This window comes from Pristiophorus japonicus, unplaced genomic scaffold (assembly GCF_044704955.1).
Source record: "Pristiophorus japonicus isolate sPriJap1 unplaced genomic scaffold, sPriJap1.hap1 HAP1_SCAFFOLD_308, whole genome shotgun sequence".
NCBI lineage: Eukaryota > Metazoa > Chordata > Chondrichthyes > Pristiophoridae > Pristiophorus > Pristiophorus japonicus.
The window spans coordinates 331938-348201 of record NW_027252868.1 but is presented as its reverse complement, the minus strand read 5'-3'; the positions used below and the strand labels follow the sequence as shown (position 1 = coordinate 348201).

At 47.6% G+C, this 16264-nt stretch overlaps 1 long non-coding RNA gene across 1 annotated transcript; it reads right to left on the bottom strand.

The window, feature by feature from the left end:
* Positions 1-414: 414 nt before the first annotated feature.
* On the bottom strand, positions 415-10919 carry LOC139249374 (uncharacterized). Its single transcript, XR_011591156.1, has 3 exons — positions 10848-10919; positions 9611-9929; positions 415-1669 (listed from the first exon to the last, which is right to left on the bottom strand). It is a non-coding gene; the product is annotated as an uncharacterized lncRNA (long non-coding RNA).
* Between the last annotated feature and the right edge of the window lie 5345 nt (positions 10920-16264).

Here is a 16264-nt window from a genome sequence, read left to right as displayed (position 1 = left end):
GTCGTGATCGCATTGAATGGTGGGACAGGCTCCAGGGGCTGAATGGCCTCCTCCTGCTCCTATCCTGAACTAACAGGACTGATTTTAAGAGCCCCCGCCTGGTGTAACCGGAGCGATAGTCGCCTGGAAATGGCACTAAAGTTTACGCTGGTGCTTCAGCCATCGTCACCGTGGGTGGGGTCCTGAGATGGGTAGCGGGAACACCTGCCTGTTTCAGGGGGGGAAACCTCATCAAACCGGGGTCCCGTGATGTATAGAGGACCCTGACTGCAATTCTGAGGTACAAATGGGCGGAGTGAGGGCACGTTGAGCGGCCGAACCAGCTGCTCTTCAAACACTCGCTGGAGGCCGCTCAGAAATATTTTTTATAAAACAGATCTCTTTCCTAAAAACAAACACATTCCTGACATCGCAACCATTATATTTCTGATTTACTTCATTTTGTTCACAAATATTTTCAACCTTCCCCGTGTTCCACTCCCTTCAAGGCCGTTCCTTCATCTTTGTCCATGAAAGTGTGAACATTTCATGTTGAAAGTCTCTTCTGTATTTGTTTCATTCGTTGCTGGGATATGGTGGTGCAAGGCCAGCATTTATTGCCCATCCCTAATTGCCCTCGAGAAGGGGGTGGTGAGCGACCTTCTTGAACCACTGCAGTCCGTGTGGTGAAGGTGCTCCCACAGGGATGCTAGGGAGGGAGTTCCAGGATTTTGATCCAGCGATGAAGGAACAGCTGATATATTTCCCAAGTGAGGATGGTGTGTAACGTGAAGGGGAACTTGTAGGTGAGGGTGTTCCCCTGCAACTGCTGCCCTTGTCCCTCTGGGTGGTAGAGGTCGCGGTTTGGGAGTTGCTGCAGTGCAACGTGTAGATGGTACACACTGCAGCCACGGTACGCCGGTGGTGGAGGGAGTGAATGTTGAAGGTGGTGGATGGGGTGCCAATCAAGCAGGATGCTTTGTCCTGGATGGTGTCGAGCTTCTTGAACTTTGTTGGAGCTGCACTCATCCAGGAAAGTGGAGAGTATTCCATCACACTCCTGACTTATGCCTTTGAGATGGGGGAAAGGCTTTGGGGAGTCAGGAGGTGATTGATAGTGATTTGACCAAATCAGTTGTGAATATACTGGTGCATTAATTCTCCAATTTTAAACCATGAGAGAACCCAGTGTAACAGGTTAATGATTTAGATCAGTGTATTTGTTTACTAATGAATGAATTCTAATGGCCGATTGCTTCTAAAATAGTTGTGATTCTTAGATTGTTGCATTATAAATCATGAATCAGACATCAAATGCTGCCATTTCATCTATTTTCTTATTTGAAGGGGTATGGATAATATTTACATTCTTTTACTCGTGCCTGGTATTCTTAAGATGTGCCCACTTATTGAGGGTTTTACGGGTTAAGTGAGAAACCAGGAAAGGCCCTCCGTACCAGGGTTGAGAATGTCCATTACATGTCTCCACACTCTATACTGGGTGGGTCCCTTCAATGCTCCCAGAGACAGGCTGCCTCTCGCTATGTTTGGCTGATATTTATATTATTAGTGAAGCGTACTATGAAATATTGAACAGCAGAAAATAAAACCGCTCTTCAATATCCTACTTTATAATGTTGTTCAGTTATTTTTGGAGCGTGTCGTACCTCTGCTCCTCCGGCGGACTCTCCTGAAATAGACAGAAACACAAATGTTAACGCACAGCAGACCGCTGGCAGTGCTCAAAACAGACTAAACAAGGCTCGACTTTGCAGCATGAGAGAGCTAGAGAGTCAATAGTAAAGTGTGGAGCAACTCACTGATCTCAGCTGCCCAAAACCTGAAGTTATATGCTCCTCCTGTACCATGTGGGAACTCAGAGACACTTCCGGTGTCCCTGACAACTACGTGTGCGGGAAGTGTATCCGCCTCCAGCTCCTGACGGACCGCGTTGCGGAATTGGAGCTGAGGGTGGATTCACTCTGGAGCATCCACGATGCTGAGAATGACGTGAGTATCACGTGTAGCGAGTTGGTCTTACCACAGGTGAAGGGTCCACAGCAAGATAGGGAATGGAAGACCAACAGGAAGAGCAGTGCTAGGAAGGTAGTGCAGGGGTCCCCTGCGGTCATCCCCTGCAAAACAGATACACCGCTTTGAGTACTGTTATGGGGGGATGACTTACCAGGGGAAGGCAGCAGCAGCCAAGTTCAAGGCACCGTGGCTGGCTCTGCTGCACAGGAGGGCAGGAAAAAGAGTGGAAGAGCGATAGTGATAGGGGATTCAATTGTAAGGGGAACAGATAGGCATTTCTGCGGCCGCAACCGAGACTCCAGGATGGTATGTTGCATCCCTGGTGTAAGGGTCAAGGATGTCTCGTAGCGGGTGCAGGACATTCTGAAAAGGGAGGGTGAACAGCCAGTTGTTGTGGTGCACATTGGTACCAACGATATTGGTAAAAAACGGGATGAGGTCCTACGAGACTAATTTAAGGAGCTAGGAGCTAAATTAAAAAAGTAGGACCTCAAAAGTAGTAATCTCGGGATTGCTACCAGTGCCACGTGCTAGTCAGAGTAGGAATAGCAGAATAGCTCAGATGAATACGTGGCTTGAGCAGTGGTGCAGCATGGAGGGATTCAAATTCCTGGGGCATTGGAACCGGTTCTGGGGGAGGTGGGACCAGTACAAAACGGACGGTCTGCACCTGGGCAGGACCGGAACCAATGTCCTAGGGGGAGTCTTTGCTAGTGCTGTTGGAGATGAGTTAAACTAATATGGCAGGCGGATGGGAACCAATGCAGGGAGATAGAGGGAAACAAAATGGAGACAGAAGCAAAAGACAGAAAGGAGATGAGTAAAAGTGGAGGGCAGAGAAACCCAAGGCAAAAAACAAAAAGGGCCACTTTACAGCAAAATTCTAAAGGGTCAAAGTGTAATAAAAAGGCAAACCTGAAAGCTCTGTGTCTCAATGCGAGGAGTATTCGGAATAAGGGGGACGAATAAACTGTGTAGAAAGCAGATAACGGATAACGGAGACATGGCTCCAGGGTGACCAAGGCTAGGAACTCAACATCCAAGGGTATTCAACATTTAGGAAAGATGGACAGAAAGGAAAAGGAGGCAGGGTGGCATTGCTGGTTAAAGAGATAATTAATGCAATTGTAAGAAAGGACATTAGCTTGGATGATGTGGAATCGGTATGGGTGGAGCTACGGAATACCAAGGGGCAGAAAACGCTAGTGGGAGTTGTGTACAGACGTCCAAACAGTAGTAGTGATGTTGGGGAGGGCATCAAACAGGAAATTAGGGGTGCATGCAATAAAGGTGCAGCAGTTATCATGGGTGACTTTAATATGCATAGATTGGGCTAACCAAACTGGAAACAATGCGGTGGAGGAGGATTTCCTGGAGTGCATAACGGAACCAACTAAGGGGGAGGCCATCTTAGACTGGGTGTTGTGTAATGAGAGAGGATCAATTAACAATCTCGTTGTGCGAGGCCCTTGGGGAAGAGTGACCATAATATGGTGGAATTCTACATTAGGATGGAGAAGGAAACAGTGAATTCAGAGACCATGGTCCAGAACTTAAAGAAGGGTAACTTTGAATATATGAGGCGTGAATTGGCTAGGATAGATTGGCGAATGATACTTAAGGGGTTGACAGTGGATGGGCAATGGCAGACATTTAGAGACCGCATGGATGAACTACAACAATTGTACATCCCTGTCTGGCAGAAAAATAAAAAAGGGAAGGTGGCTGAACCGTGGCTATCAAGGGAAATCAGGGATGGTACTAAAGCCAAGGAAGTGGCATACAAATTGGCCAGAAATAGCAGCGAACCAGGGGACTGGGAGAAATTTAGAACTCAGCAGAGGAGGAAAAACCGTGTGATTAGGGCAGGGAAAATAGAGTACGAGAGGAAGCTTGCAGGGAACATTAAAATGGACTGCAAAAGCTTCTATTGATATGTAAAGAGAAAAAGGTTAGTAAAGACAAACGTAGGTCCCCTGCAGTCAGAATCAGGGGAAGTCATAACTGGGAACAAAGAAATGGCAGACCAATTGAACAAGTACTTTGGTTCGATATTTACTAAGGAGGACACAAACAACCTTCCGGATGTAAAAGGGGTCAGAGGGTCTAGTAAGAAGGAGGAACTAAGGGAAATCCTTATTAGTCGGGAAATTGTGTTGGGGAAATTGATGGGATTGAAGGCCGATAAATCCCCAGGGCCTGATGGTCTGCATCCCAGAGTACTTAAGGAGGTGGCCTTGGAAATAGCGGATGCATTGATAGTCATTTTCCAACATTCCATAGACTCTGGATCAGTTCCTATGGAGTGGAGGGTAGCCAATGTAACCCCACTTTTTAAAAAAGGAGGGAGAGTGAAAACAGGAAATTATAGATCGGTCGTTAGTGGGTAAAATGATGGAATCAATTATTAAGGATGTCATAGCAGCGCATTTGGAAAGAGGTGACATGATAGGTCGAAGTCAGCATGGATTTGTGAAAGGGAAATCATGCTTGACAAATCTTCTGGAATTTTTTGAGGATGTTTCCAGTAGAGTGGACAAGGGAGAACCAGTTGATGTGTTGTTTTTGGACTTTCAGAAGGCTTTTGACAAGGTCCCACATGAGATTAATGTGCAAAGTTAAAGCACATGGGATTGCGGGTAGTGTGCTGACGTGGATTGAGAACTGGTTGGCAGACAGGAAGCAAAGATTAGGAGTAAATGGGTACTTTTCAGAATGGCAGGCAGTGACTAGTGAGGTAACGCAAGGTTCTGTGCTGGGGCCCCAGCTGTTTACATTGTACATTAATGATTTAGACGAGGGGATTAAATGTAGTATCTCCAAATTTGCGGATGACACTAATTTGGGTGGCAGTGTGAGCTGCGAGGAGGATGCTATGAGGCTGCAGAGTGACTTGGATAGGTTAGGTGAGTCGGAAAATGCATGGCAGATGAAGTATAATGTGGATAAATGTGAGGTTGTCCACTTTGGTAGTAAAAACAGAGAGACAGACTATTATCTGAATGGTGACAGATTAGGAAAAGGGGAGGTGCAACGAGACCTGGGTGTCATGGTACATCAGTCATTGAAGGTTGGCATGCAGGAACAGCAGGTGGTTAAGAAAGCAAATGGCATGTTGGCCTTCATAGCGAGAGGATTTGAGTACAGGGACAGGGAGTTATTACTACAGTTGTACAGGGCCTTGGTGAGGCCACACCTGGAGTACAGTTTTGGTCTCCTAACTTGAGGAAGGACATTCTTCGTGTTGAAGGAGTGCAGCGAAGGTTCACCAGACTGATTCCCGGGATGGCGGGAGTGACATATCAAGAAAGACTGGATCAACTGGGCTTGTATTCACTGGAGTTCAGAAGAATGAGAGGGGATCTCATAGAAATGTTTAAAATTCTGACGGGTTTAGACAGGTTAGATGCAGGAAGAATGTTCCCAATGTTGGGGAAGTCCAGAACCAGGGGTCACAGTCTAAGGATAAGGGGTAAGCCATTTAGGACCGAAATGAGGAGAAACTTTTTCACCCAGAAAGTGGTGAACCTGTGGAATTCTCTACCACAGAAAGTTGTTGAGGCCAATTCACTAAATATATTCAAAAAGGAGTTAGATGTCGTCCTTACTACTCGGGGGATCAAGGGGTATGGCGAGAAAGCAGGAATGGGTTACTGAAGTTGCATGTTCAGCCATGAACTCATTGAATGGCGGTGCAGGTTCGAAGGGCCGAATGGCCTAATCCTGCACCGATTGTTTATGTTTCTATGTTAGGGCCTTTGAGAGGAGCAGATGGGAACTAATAGAAGGAAACGGTTGGAAAGCTAATAAGCAAAGACCAGTGGATAGTATTGGACAAATTGAGTCAGTTTAGTGAAGTGCATGGGCTGGTACTCAATATTGAGGGCAAGTCACTGGGGAGCTGGGACAGGGATTTTTGCAAACAGGTACAGGGGCAGCAAGAAACAGAAATAACTGCTGGGGGAAACCGAGCACATAAGATAATAGAGGATATACTGACGGCAGGAAGAATGCTTGTAAAGACACTGAGAAAGTCACCTTTCTTAAGGAAGGATATACTAGCTTTGGAGGGGGTACAGAGACGATTCACTAGGCTGACTCCGGAGATGAGGGAGTTACCTTATGATGATAGATTGACTAGACTGCGTCTTTTCTCGTTGGAGTTCAGAAGGATGAGTGGTGATCTTATAGAAACATTTAAAATAATAAAGGGATAGACAAGATAGAGGCAGAGAGGTTGTTTCCTCTGATCGGGGAGACTAGAACTAGGGGGGGGAACAGCCTCAAAATATGGGGGAGCCAATTTAAAACCAAGTTGAGAAGGAATTTCTTCTCCCAGAGGGTTGTGAATCTGTGGAATTCTCTGCCCAAGGAAGCAGTTGAGGCAAGCTCATTTAATGTATTCAAATCACAGATAGATACATTTTTAACCAATAAAGGAATTAAGGGTTACGGGGAGCGGGTGGGTAAGTGGAGCTGAGTCCACGGCCAGATCAGCCATGATCTTGTTAAATGGCGGAGCAAGCTCGAGGGGCTAGATGGCCTACTCCTGTTCCTAATTCTTATGTTCTTCTGTTCTTGCAACAATATGTAGATATAGGAACATAGGAACAGGAGTAGGCCATTCTGCCCCTCGAGACTGTTCCACCATTTAATTAGATCAAGCACTAACTCCGAATGCAGAAGACCAAGTAATGGAGGAACAAGTAGTTCAGAAGCCAGAGAACATAGTTAGGACAAAGATGCAGTTCATAGAATCATAGAAATTTACAGCAGGGCAGGAGGCCATTTCGGCCCATTGTGTCCGTGCCGGCCGACGAAGAGTTATCCGGCCTAATCCCACTTTCCAGCTCTCGGTCCTAGCCCTGTAGGTTATGGCACTTCAAGTGCACATTCAAGTACGTTTTAGTAGTGGTGAGGTTTTCTGCCTCTACCAACCTTTCGGTAAGTGAGTTCCATACCCCAACCACCCTCTGGGTGAAAACATTTCCCCTCAAATACCCGCTAAACCTCCTACCAATTACTTTAAATCTATGGCCCCTGCTTGTTGACCCCACTGCTAAGGGAAATAGGTCCTTCCTATTCACTCAGCTCTCTCCTCAGCCTCCTCTTTGCCAAAGAATAAACAATCTCAGCCTATCCAGTCTTTCCTCAAAGCTAAAATTCTCCAGTCCAGGCAACATCCTCATAAATCCCGTCTGCTACTGTAAAGTCCATGTGTGTCTCAGTGTCATCTCCTGTACATGTACAGTACACAGCGGGTAAAGGGGAACGATTCACTCTCGGCTGCTTCTGTGAAGCCCGTTTGTGTCTCAGTTTCAGCTCCTGTACACAGCGGGTAAAGGGGAACGATTCACTCCCGCCTGGTACTGTATGGCTCGTGTGCCTCTCAGTGCCAGCTCCTGTACATGTACAGTAAACAGTGGGTAAAGGAGAACGATTCACTCCCCTCTGGTACTGTAGAGCCCGCGTGTGTCTCAGTGCCAGCTCCTGTACACAGCGGATAAAGGGGAACGATTCACTCCCGCCTGGTACTGTAGAGCCCGTGCCTCTCAGTGCCAGATCCTGTACATGTACAGTACAGTGGGTAAAGGAACAATTCACTCCCACCTGGTACTGTACGGCCCATGTGCCTCTCAGTGCCAGCTCCTGTGCATGTACAGTACACAGCAGGTAAAGGAACAATTCACTCCCCTCTGTAGAGCCTGTGTGTGTCTCAGTGTCAGCTCCTGTCCACTGCTCAGTGTCCCACCATTTAATGTGTATTCCCTTGCCTTGTTAGCCCTCCCCAAATGCATGACCTCGCACTTCTGCGGATTGAATTCTATTTGCCACTGTTCTGCCCACGTGACCATTCACGGATATCTTCCCGCAGTCTGTTAAGGTGCAGGGAGATTCTGACTGTAGGGAGGTGGGTGGTGATGAGTGTGGTAATGATGATGAGTTGGTTACCCAGAGATAGGTCTGTGCACATTGAAGATAAATGACAAAAGGTACTGGAGGAGCAGGGGGGACTAAATGACAATGTATGAAATCCTGTAAGGGCTCTGAACCCTCCCATGCAAGGATGGCCGAGAAAATCAAGGCAATTCCCTGTGTTATACTTCCTGTTTTTGGTGACAAAGATGTTTGCAAAGAAAATCGCAAATTATGTAAATCTGCTGTGAAAATAATACTGGGACGTTGAAGCGTAAATGGCATTGTTCGTGTGACAAAAAATGGGAGAGAGATGACCAAATAAAAACAATGGAACTGGTCAGGAACGTTGAAGTAGCTGCAAGAAGCATTTACATTGGAGGAGGGAGAAGGCCAGGAGGAAAGGTGATCCACATGACATTGATTACAGAGTGGAATCTAGACAGCAAGTGGGTGATATACAAGAACCAGGCAACATTAACAAGGGTAAACTAGGGGCCAAAAGATGGAACATCTACAGTAAGCTGTATAGACGTGAATGCTGAATGCATTCAGAATAAGCAATTCCAAAACACGAGGTTACTGCAGCACTCGGGAACTCCAGTGTTGTGGGAATATTATAAACATGGCTGACTGCAGAGGATGGTGCACAGGGACAGGAGGAGCCTGTTCCACCAGTTAGATCATGGCTGATATGTACCTCAACTGCATTTACCCACTTCTGCTCCATATCCCTTGATGCCCTTAACCAACAACAATCTACCCATCTCAGTCTGGAAAATGGTGAATTGTTTGATTCTGGCATTCAGTCTTTTGAGGGAGAGAGTTCCAGATTTCCACAACTCTGTGAATGAATAATTTTTGTAAGAGTATTCAGGCACAGCAGAGTAGACAGCAGGGACGTGATGTGGGCCTGGATGTCAAAGACACCGAGGAGATTAAAGCTGTTGATCCTGTGAAAGAGCTGTCCAATTTATTCCCACACCCAATCCTTTCCCCATAACCCTGAAAATTAGTTCTCTCCAGCTACATGTCCAATTGCCCTTTGAACGTCCCGATGGAATCTGCTTCTACCGCCCTTTCAGGTTCCAAATCTGAAAACATATCTCCACATTTCCCCTCTAGTTCTCTTGCCAATTATTTTAGATCTGTGACCTCGGGCTACCGATCCGGTTACCAGAAGAAACAGTTTCTCCCGTTTGCTCAATCAAACACCCTCAGAATTTTGATTACCTCCATTAGGTGTCCCCTTGACCTTTGCTGCTCTAATGAGAACAATCCCAGCTTCTGCTATCTCTCCACTTTACTGAAGTCCCTCATTCCTACTCTCATCCCAATAAACCTCCTCCTTACTCTCTCCAAGACTTTGACATCCTTCCTCAAGTCTGGTTCCCAGAATTCTACACAATACTCCAGCTGCAGCCTAACCAGTGATTTGTAAAGGTTCAGCATGACTCCCTCGTATTGAATTCAATGCCCCCGTTTACAAAGCCAAGTATCCCACAGGCTTTCTTGACTGTCTTATCAACTTGCCCTACCATCTTCAAAGATTTGTGAACATTTACCCCAGTTCATTCTGTTTTTGCACAACCCTCAAAATAGCACCATTTAGATTATACTGCCTCTCCATGTTGTTCTTCCCAAAGTGCATCACTACACATTCATCCGCATTAAACTGTACCTGCCATGTGTCTGCCCATTTCTCCAGTCTGACTTTGTCTTCCCGAAGTCTGATTCTATCCTGCTCACTATTCACTACGTTGCCAAGTTTTGACTCATCTGCAAACTTCAAAATTGTATTTCTATCCCCAAGTTCAGGTTCTTTATCTACAGCAAGGAAAGCTTATCGTGAATTGTCTCAGATTTCTCTCCATTCTGAACAAAATATCATCCTTTTCCTCATTCAGTTCTTTGACCAAATTCTGTTCCTTTTCATCCAAAATATTGCGAAATGTAGAAAATTCAGAGTCGATGAGGTTCTGCGATTGACTCGACTGTTCCTGTGAAGACAGAGAGAGTTTGTTGAAGAAGGAAACAAAACTATCGCAGCTCACCAGCACATTGATCACAATACTTAATAAACGCCAAGCCACGCTGCTGAAAATGCACAGGGATAGAGTTGTTAGCCAGTATGGGATACATAACACGCTAACTGTACAGGCACAGCCCATATCGGCCCACTGAGAATTCACCGTCATTTCCGAGATGTTCTCTTGCTGCTCAAACTCAAAATCGTCAAAAGAGGTTTTCTTCTGTCTCGGAGAATGTAGGATTGTCTTCATTTTCTCCTGGGATTGAAACTCCGAGATCCGAAGATAATTGGCAAATGACAAAAAAAAATCCAGGGGGTAAATGAGGGGCTACATTTTTACACAGCGAGTTATGTGATCTGGAGTGCCCTGCCTGAAAGGGCGGTGGAAGCAGATTCAATAGTAACTTTCAAAAGAGAATTGGATAAATTGTTAAATAGGAGACATTTGCAGGGCTCTGGGGTAAGAGCAGGGAGTGAGACTAATGGGACAGCTCTTTCACAGGCACGATGGGCCGAATGGCCTCCTCCTGTGCTGTGTGCGTCGATGATTCTAGGAGCTGACAAGAGAGCCACGGCGCTGCTAAAATTAAAAAAATTAAAAGTAAATTTATAGTTTGTACAATCGGCAAAGTGTTAAACTGGGCAATGTGACCCTCCTTCACCTCCACATTCCTGTCCCATCTCCTCCCCACATCTTAACCCACATTCTCCCACCTCCATCCTCCCCCCTCAACCACACTGTCCCCCTCCTCACACACCCCCCGCATCCTCCCTCCTCCTCACCCCCATTCCGCCTCCTGACACCTATCCTCACTTCCCACCCCAAACCTCACTGCCGCCCCCCGGGTATAAAACCAGGCGGCCGCTCCCACCGGCTCCAACTCACCGACACAAGGGCCTAGCGCCGCGTCACTGGCGCCCGGCCCAAACACACGGCCTGAGGTCCGGGCCCGCCTCCCTCACTCTGAGTGACAGGCGCTCCGGTCAATCCGCTTCCCCCCGGAGAGCCCCGCCCCCGAAAACCCGCCTCCCTCACTCTGAGTGACAGGCTGTCCGGCCAATCCGCTTCCCCCGGGAGCTCCTTACCGGGCCGCCCCTGGCCAATCAGCGCCGCCGGGAGGCGGGGTTTGCGGCCATGATTTGGGTTGAGCGAGGCTCGCGCTCGGAGCTTGGCGGTTGGGTTGAAATATTTGAATGTTTAACGGGCGGTGACCTTTGCCCCTGTGTTCCACTCCAGGACATTGTGACGTATTTACTGAGGCGGCCGAGAGCTCGGGCCTTACACTAAACATCCGTAAGACAAAGGTCCTCCAGCAGCCTGTCCCCGCCGCACAGCACTGCCCCCCAGTCAGCAAGGTCCACGGCGCGGCCCTGGACACCGGGGACCATTCCCCAAACCTCGGGAGTCTCTTATCAACAAGGGCAGGCATTGACCACCAGATCCAACACCGCCTCCAGTGCGTCAGTGCAGCCTTCGGCCGCCTGAGTAAAAGAGTGTTTGAAGACCAGGCCCTCAAACCTACCACCGAGCCCATGGTCTACAGGGCTGTAGTAATAGCCGCCCTCCTGTATGGCTCAGAGACATGGACCATGTACAGCAGACAGCTCAAGTCGCTGGAGAAATACCACCAACGATGTCTCCGCAAGATCCTGCAAATCCCCTGGGAGGACAGACGCACCAACGTTAGTGTCCTCGACCAGGCCAACATCCCCAGCATTGAAGCACTGACCACACTCGACCAGCTCCGCTGGGCAGGCCACATTGTCCGCATGCCTGACACGGGACTCCCAAAGCAAGCGCTCTACGCGGAGCTCCGTCACGGCAAATGAGCCAAAGGTGGGCAGAGGAAACGTTACAAGGACACCCTCAAAGCCTCCCTGGTAAAGTGCAACATCCCCACTGACACCTGGGAGTCCCTGGCCAAAGACCGCCCTAAGTGGAGGAAGTGCATCCGGGAGGTTGTTGAGCTCTTCGAATCTCAACGCCGCGAGCGTGAAGAGGTCAGACGCAGGCAGCGGAAGGAGCGTGTGATAAATCAGTGCCACCCACCCCTTCCTCCGACGAATATCTGTCCCACCTGTGACATGGTCTGTGCTCTCGTATTGGACTGTTCAACCACCAAAGAACTAATTTTAGGAGTGGAAGCAAGTCTTCCTCGATTCCGAGGGACTGCCTATGAAAAAAGAGGGATTAGCGGGACAACAACAACAACTTGTGTTTATATAGCGACTTTAACGCAGTAAAAGGTCCCCAGGCGCTTCACAGGAGGGTCACAGATTGTTTTGTCTATTCCGGGGCGGATCTGCAATTGTCACCGAACTAATCTGCCTCCCACAATATCTGCAGAATCCCGGGAATACCCGCAACCTCCCCGAGAATGGTCTTCATCATCATCATCGGCAGTCCCAGGAACCAGGATGACTTGCTTCCACATGGGATCGCAGATGTTTCAATGAAGGAGCCGATATTCCAGTCCTGAACTCCAATTGAAGGGTGGAAGATGCCTGTGCCTGGATTGTTTTAATGTGTGGTGACCGTCTCACACCAGCCACCACACGGGATTGACAGAGCTCAGCCTTTATCCAGTGGCAAGGGTTAACCAGGACGGCAAGAGACCTGCTCTGCTGCAAGGACCTAGTGCGCACACATATCGCAGTGTGGGCAGGTCCGTGCTGTCCCTGGGCTCTCGGCTCTTCTGGGCCCTGTACCCTCATTCACCGCACCTCCGCCACGATCTCTCACCGTTCCTCCGCCATGATCTCTCACCGCTCATCCCCCCCGACATTCCCGCTCCTCCGCTGTACCTGGACCCCGCCGATGTTCCTGCCCACGCTCCTAACTGTGACCTGGGTTTTGATTATGTCATCCAGTCACCCACCTCGAAGCTGTCGCACACTTGTAGCAGCTCACTCTGGAAACTGCAGTGGTATGCTCTTTTATCCTCCCGACCTGCGGTGGCTTTTTTTCTTCAAAAATATACTTTATTTATATAAAATGTTCACAATACATTGGAATATAGTTCAGTACCTTGTGTTCAGCAATTCCATACAATTCATTTGGATGCTGACAGCAGTTCCATATGATGCACTAGCGTGCATTTCATTTCAAGATACAGTTTAGTACAATCCATAAATCACGTTACATGTAGTACTGTGCAAATAAGGGTATTACACGGAGCAGATAATAACAGGTTTACATTACATTCCAGGATACATTTCAATACCGATCACGAATCACGTTACATGTAGCACTATGCAGATGAAAGCAGTACATGGAACGGATGAGAATATGTCCTCTCGCAGGTCGGGGTGACCCACGATGTCCCAGGACCCACGCTGCTCTTTTATCCTCCCGACCTGCGGTGGTGTCCTCTCACAGGTCAGGGTGGCACACGATGTCCCAGGACCCATGCTGCTCTTTTATCCTCCCGACCTGCGGTGGTGACCTCTCGCAGGTCAGGGTGGCCCACGATGAATGAATGCCCCGGGAATAAGTTGCCCTGGTGTTGACACTCAGATTGTAATTATTTCTGTGGTGCCCAACTTTAATATTCTCCTGAAAGTCCCACTGCAATCCAATTCCAGTTCCACTGAGGGTGTAAAAGTAAAGATAGCCATCCGTGGCTAACTAAAGAAGTAAACAACGGTATCCAATTAAAAACAAGGGCATACAAAGTGGCCAAAACAAGTGGGAGGACAGAAGATTGGGAAGCTTTTAAAAGCCAGCAAAGAATGACTAAAAAAATCATTAAGAAAAGGAAGATAGACTATGAAAGTAAACTAGCACAAAATATAAAAACAGATAGCAAGAGTTTCTATAGGTATATAAAAAGGAAAAGAGTGGCTAAAATAAATGTTGGTCCCTCAGAGGATGAGAACGGGAACTAGTGATGGGGAACATGGAGATGGCAGGAACTCTGAACAAATATTTTGTATCAGTCTTTATGGTAGAAGATACGAACAATATTCCAACAGTGGATAGTCAAGGGGCTACGGAGGGGGGGGGGGAGGAACTTATCACAATCACTAAGAAGTAAGGTAATGGGACTAAAGGCAGATAAATCCTCTGGAACTGATGGCTTGCATCCTAGGGTCTTAAGAGAAGTAATGGCAGGGATTGTGGATGCATTGGTTATAATTTACCAAAATTCCCTGGATTCTGGGAGGTCCCAGCAGATTGGAAAACGGCAAATGTAACACCCCTATTTAAAAAAGGAGGCAGACAAAAAGCAGGAAACTAGACCAGTTAGCCTAACATCTGGGGTTGGGAAAATGTTGGAGTCCATTATTAAAGAAGCAGCAGCAGGGTATTTGGAAAAGCATAATTCGGTCAGACAGAGTTAGCATGGATTTATGAAGGGGAAGTCATGTTTGACAAATTGGCTGGAATTCTTTGAGGATGTATCGAACATGGTGGATAAAGGGGAACCATGGGATGTGGTGTATTTGGACTTCCAGAAGGCATTTGACAAGGTGCCACATAAAAGGTTACTGCGCAAGATAAAAGTTCACGGGGTTGGGGATAATATATTAGCATTGATAGAGGATTGGCTAACAGAAAACAGAAAGTCGGGATAAATGGTTCATTCTCGGGTTGGCAATCAGTAACTAGTGGGGTGCCGCTGGGACCCCAACTATTTACAATCTATATTAACAACTTGGAAGAAAGGACCGAGTGTAACGTAGCCAAGTTTGCTGACGATGCAAAGATGGGATAAAAAGCAATGTGTGAGGAGGACACAAAATACCTGCAAAACGACATAGACAGGCTAAGTGAGTGGGCAAAAATTTGGTAGATGGAGTATAATGTTGGAAAGTGTGAGGTCATGCACTTTGGCAAAAAAAATCAAAGAGCAAGTTATTATTTAAATGGAGAAAAATTGCAAAGTGCTGCAGTACAGCGGGACCTGGGGGTATTTGTGCATGAAACACAAAAGGTTAGTATGGAGGTAGAGCAAGTGATCAGGAAGGCCAATGGTATCTTGGCCTTTATTGCAAAGGGGATGGAGTATAAAAGCAGGGAAGTCTTGCTACAGTTGTGCAGGGTATTGGTGAGGCCACACCTGGAATACTGCCTTGGTTTCCATATTTACGAAAGGATATACTTGCTTTGAAGACAGTTCAGAGAAGGTTCACTCGGTTGATTCCGGAGATGAGGGGGTTGACTTACGAGGAAAGGTTGAGTGCAATGGACCTTTACTCATTGGAATTCAGAAGAATGAGAGGTGATCTTATGGAAAAGTATAAGATTATGAGGGGTCTTGACAAGGTGGATGCAGAGAGGATGTTTCCACTGATAGGGGAGACTAGAACTAGGGGCCATAATCTTAAAATAAGGGGCCGCTCATTTAAAACTGAGAGGAGGAGAAATTGCTTTTCTCAGAGGGTTGTAAATCTGTGAAATTCATTGCCTCAGAGAGCTGTGGAAGCTGGGACATTGAATAAATTTAAGGCAGAGGTGGACAATTTCTTAACCGATAAGGGATTAAGGGGTTATGGGGAGCGGGCAGGAAAGTGGACCTGAGTCTATAATCAGATCAGCCATGATTGTATTAAATGGCGGAGCAGGCTCCAGGGGCCAAACGGCCTACTCCTGCTCCTATTTCTTGTGTTCTTATGTAAAAGGCCGATGATAATCAGCCCTTGATGAATCGACTGACTCTGGCAGATAGTGATGTGATCTTTGGGTTTGAGCTTCCCGTGTGCTAATCTTCTCCTTCTAATACCCTGTAAAAGGAGTTTACAAAAGTCTTCACTGTAAGTACAGGATAGAACTTCAGAACATTCTCTCCTTGTTCTTGTCCCATGGGCCATGCAGCGCCGATACACCTGGGTAATGTGGGCCTGTCACTGATGGTAAAACCCGCAGCTCCCGCCCCGCTGGACACACACGTGACAACCAATGGGCCAATGGTTTTCCTGGTGCCCTTCCCGCCCCTGGTGCCAGGCTCGGTACACGGCCATCCTGTGAGGTCGATGCCCTCCCCTGGTACCAGGCTCGGTACACGGCCATTCTGTGGGTCGGTGCCCTACCCTGGTGCCAGACTCGGTATGGCCATACAGTGGTGTTGGTGCCCTCCCCACCAGGTTACATGATGTCACACAGACTGCGTTGCCAGGTTACTGATGTCACACAGCATGCGTTGCTGGGGTTCTGACGTCACACCCGTTCTTGCCGGGTTGCTGACGTCACGCAGCTCGCGCTGCCGGATTGATGACGTCACTGGCGCTGTGAGCGGTAGCGCGAGTGCGAATCGCAGCGACGTGACGCGGAGCGAGCCCGCCTCCGACTGTGGGATAGGG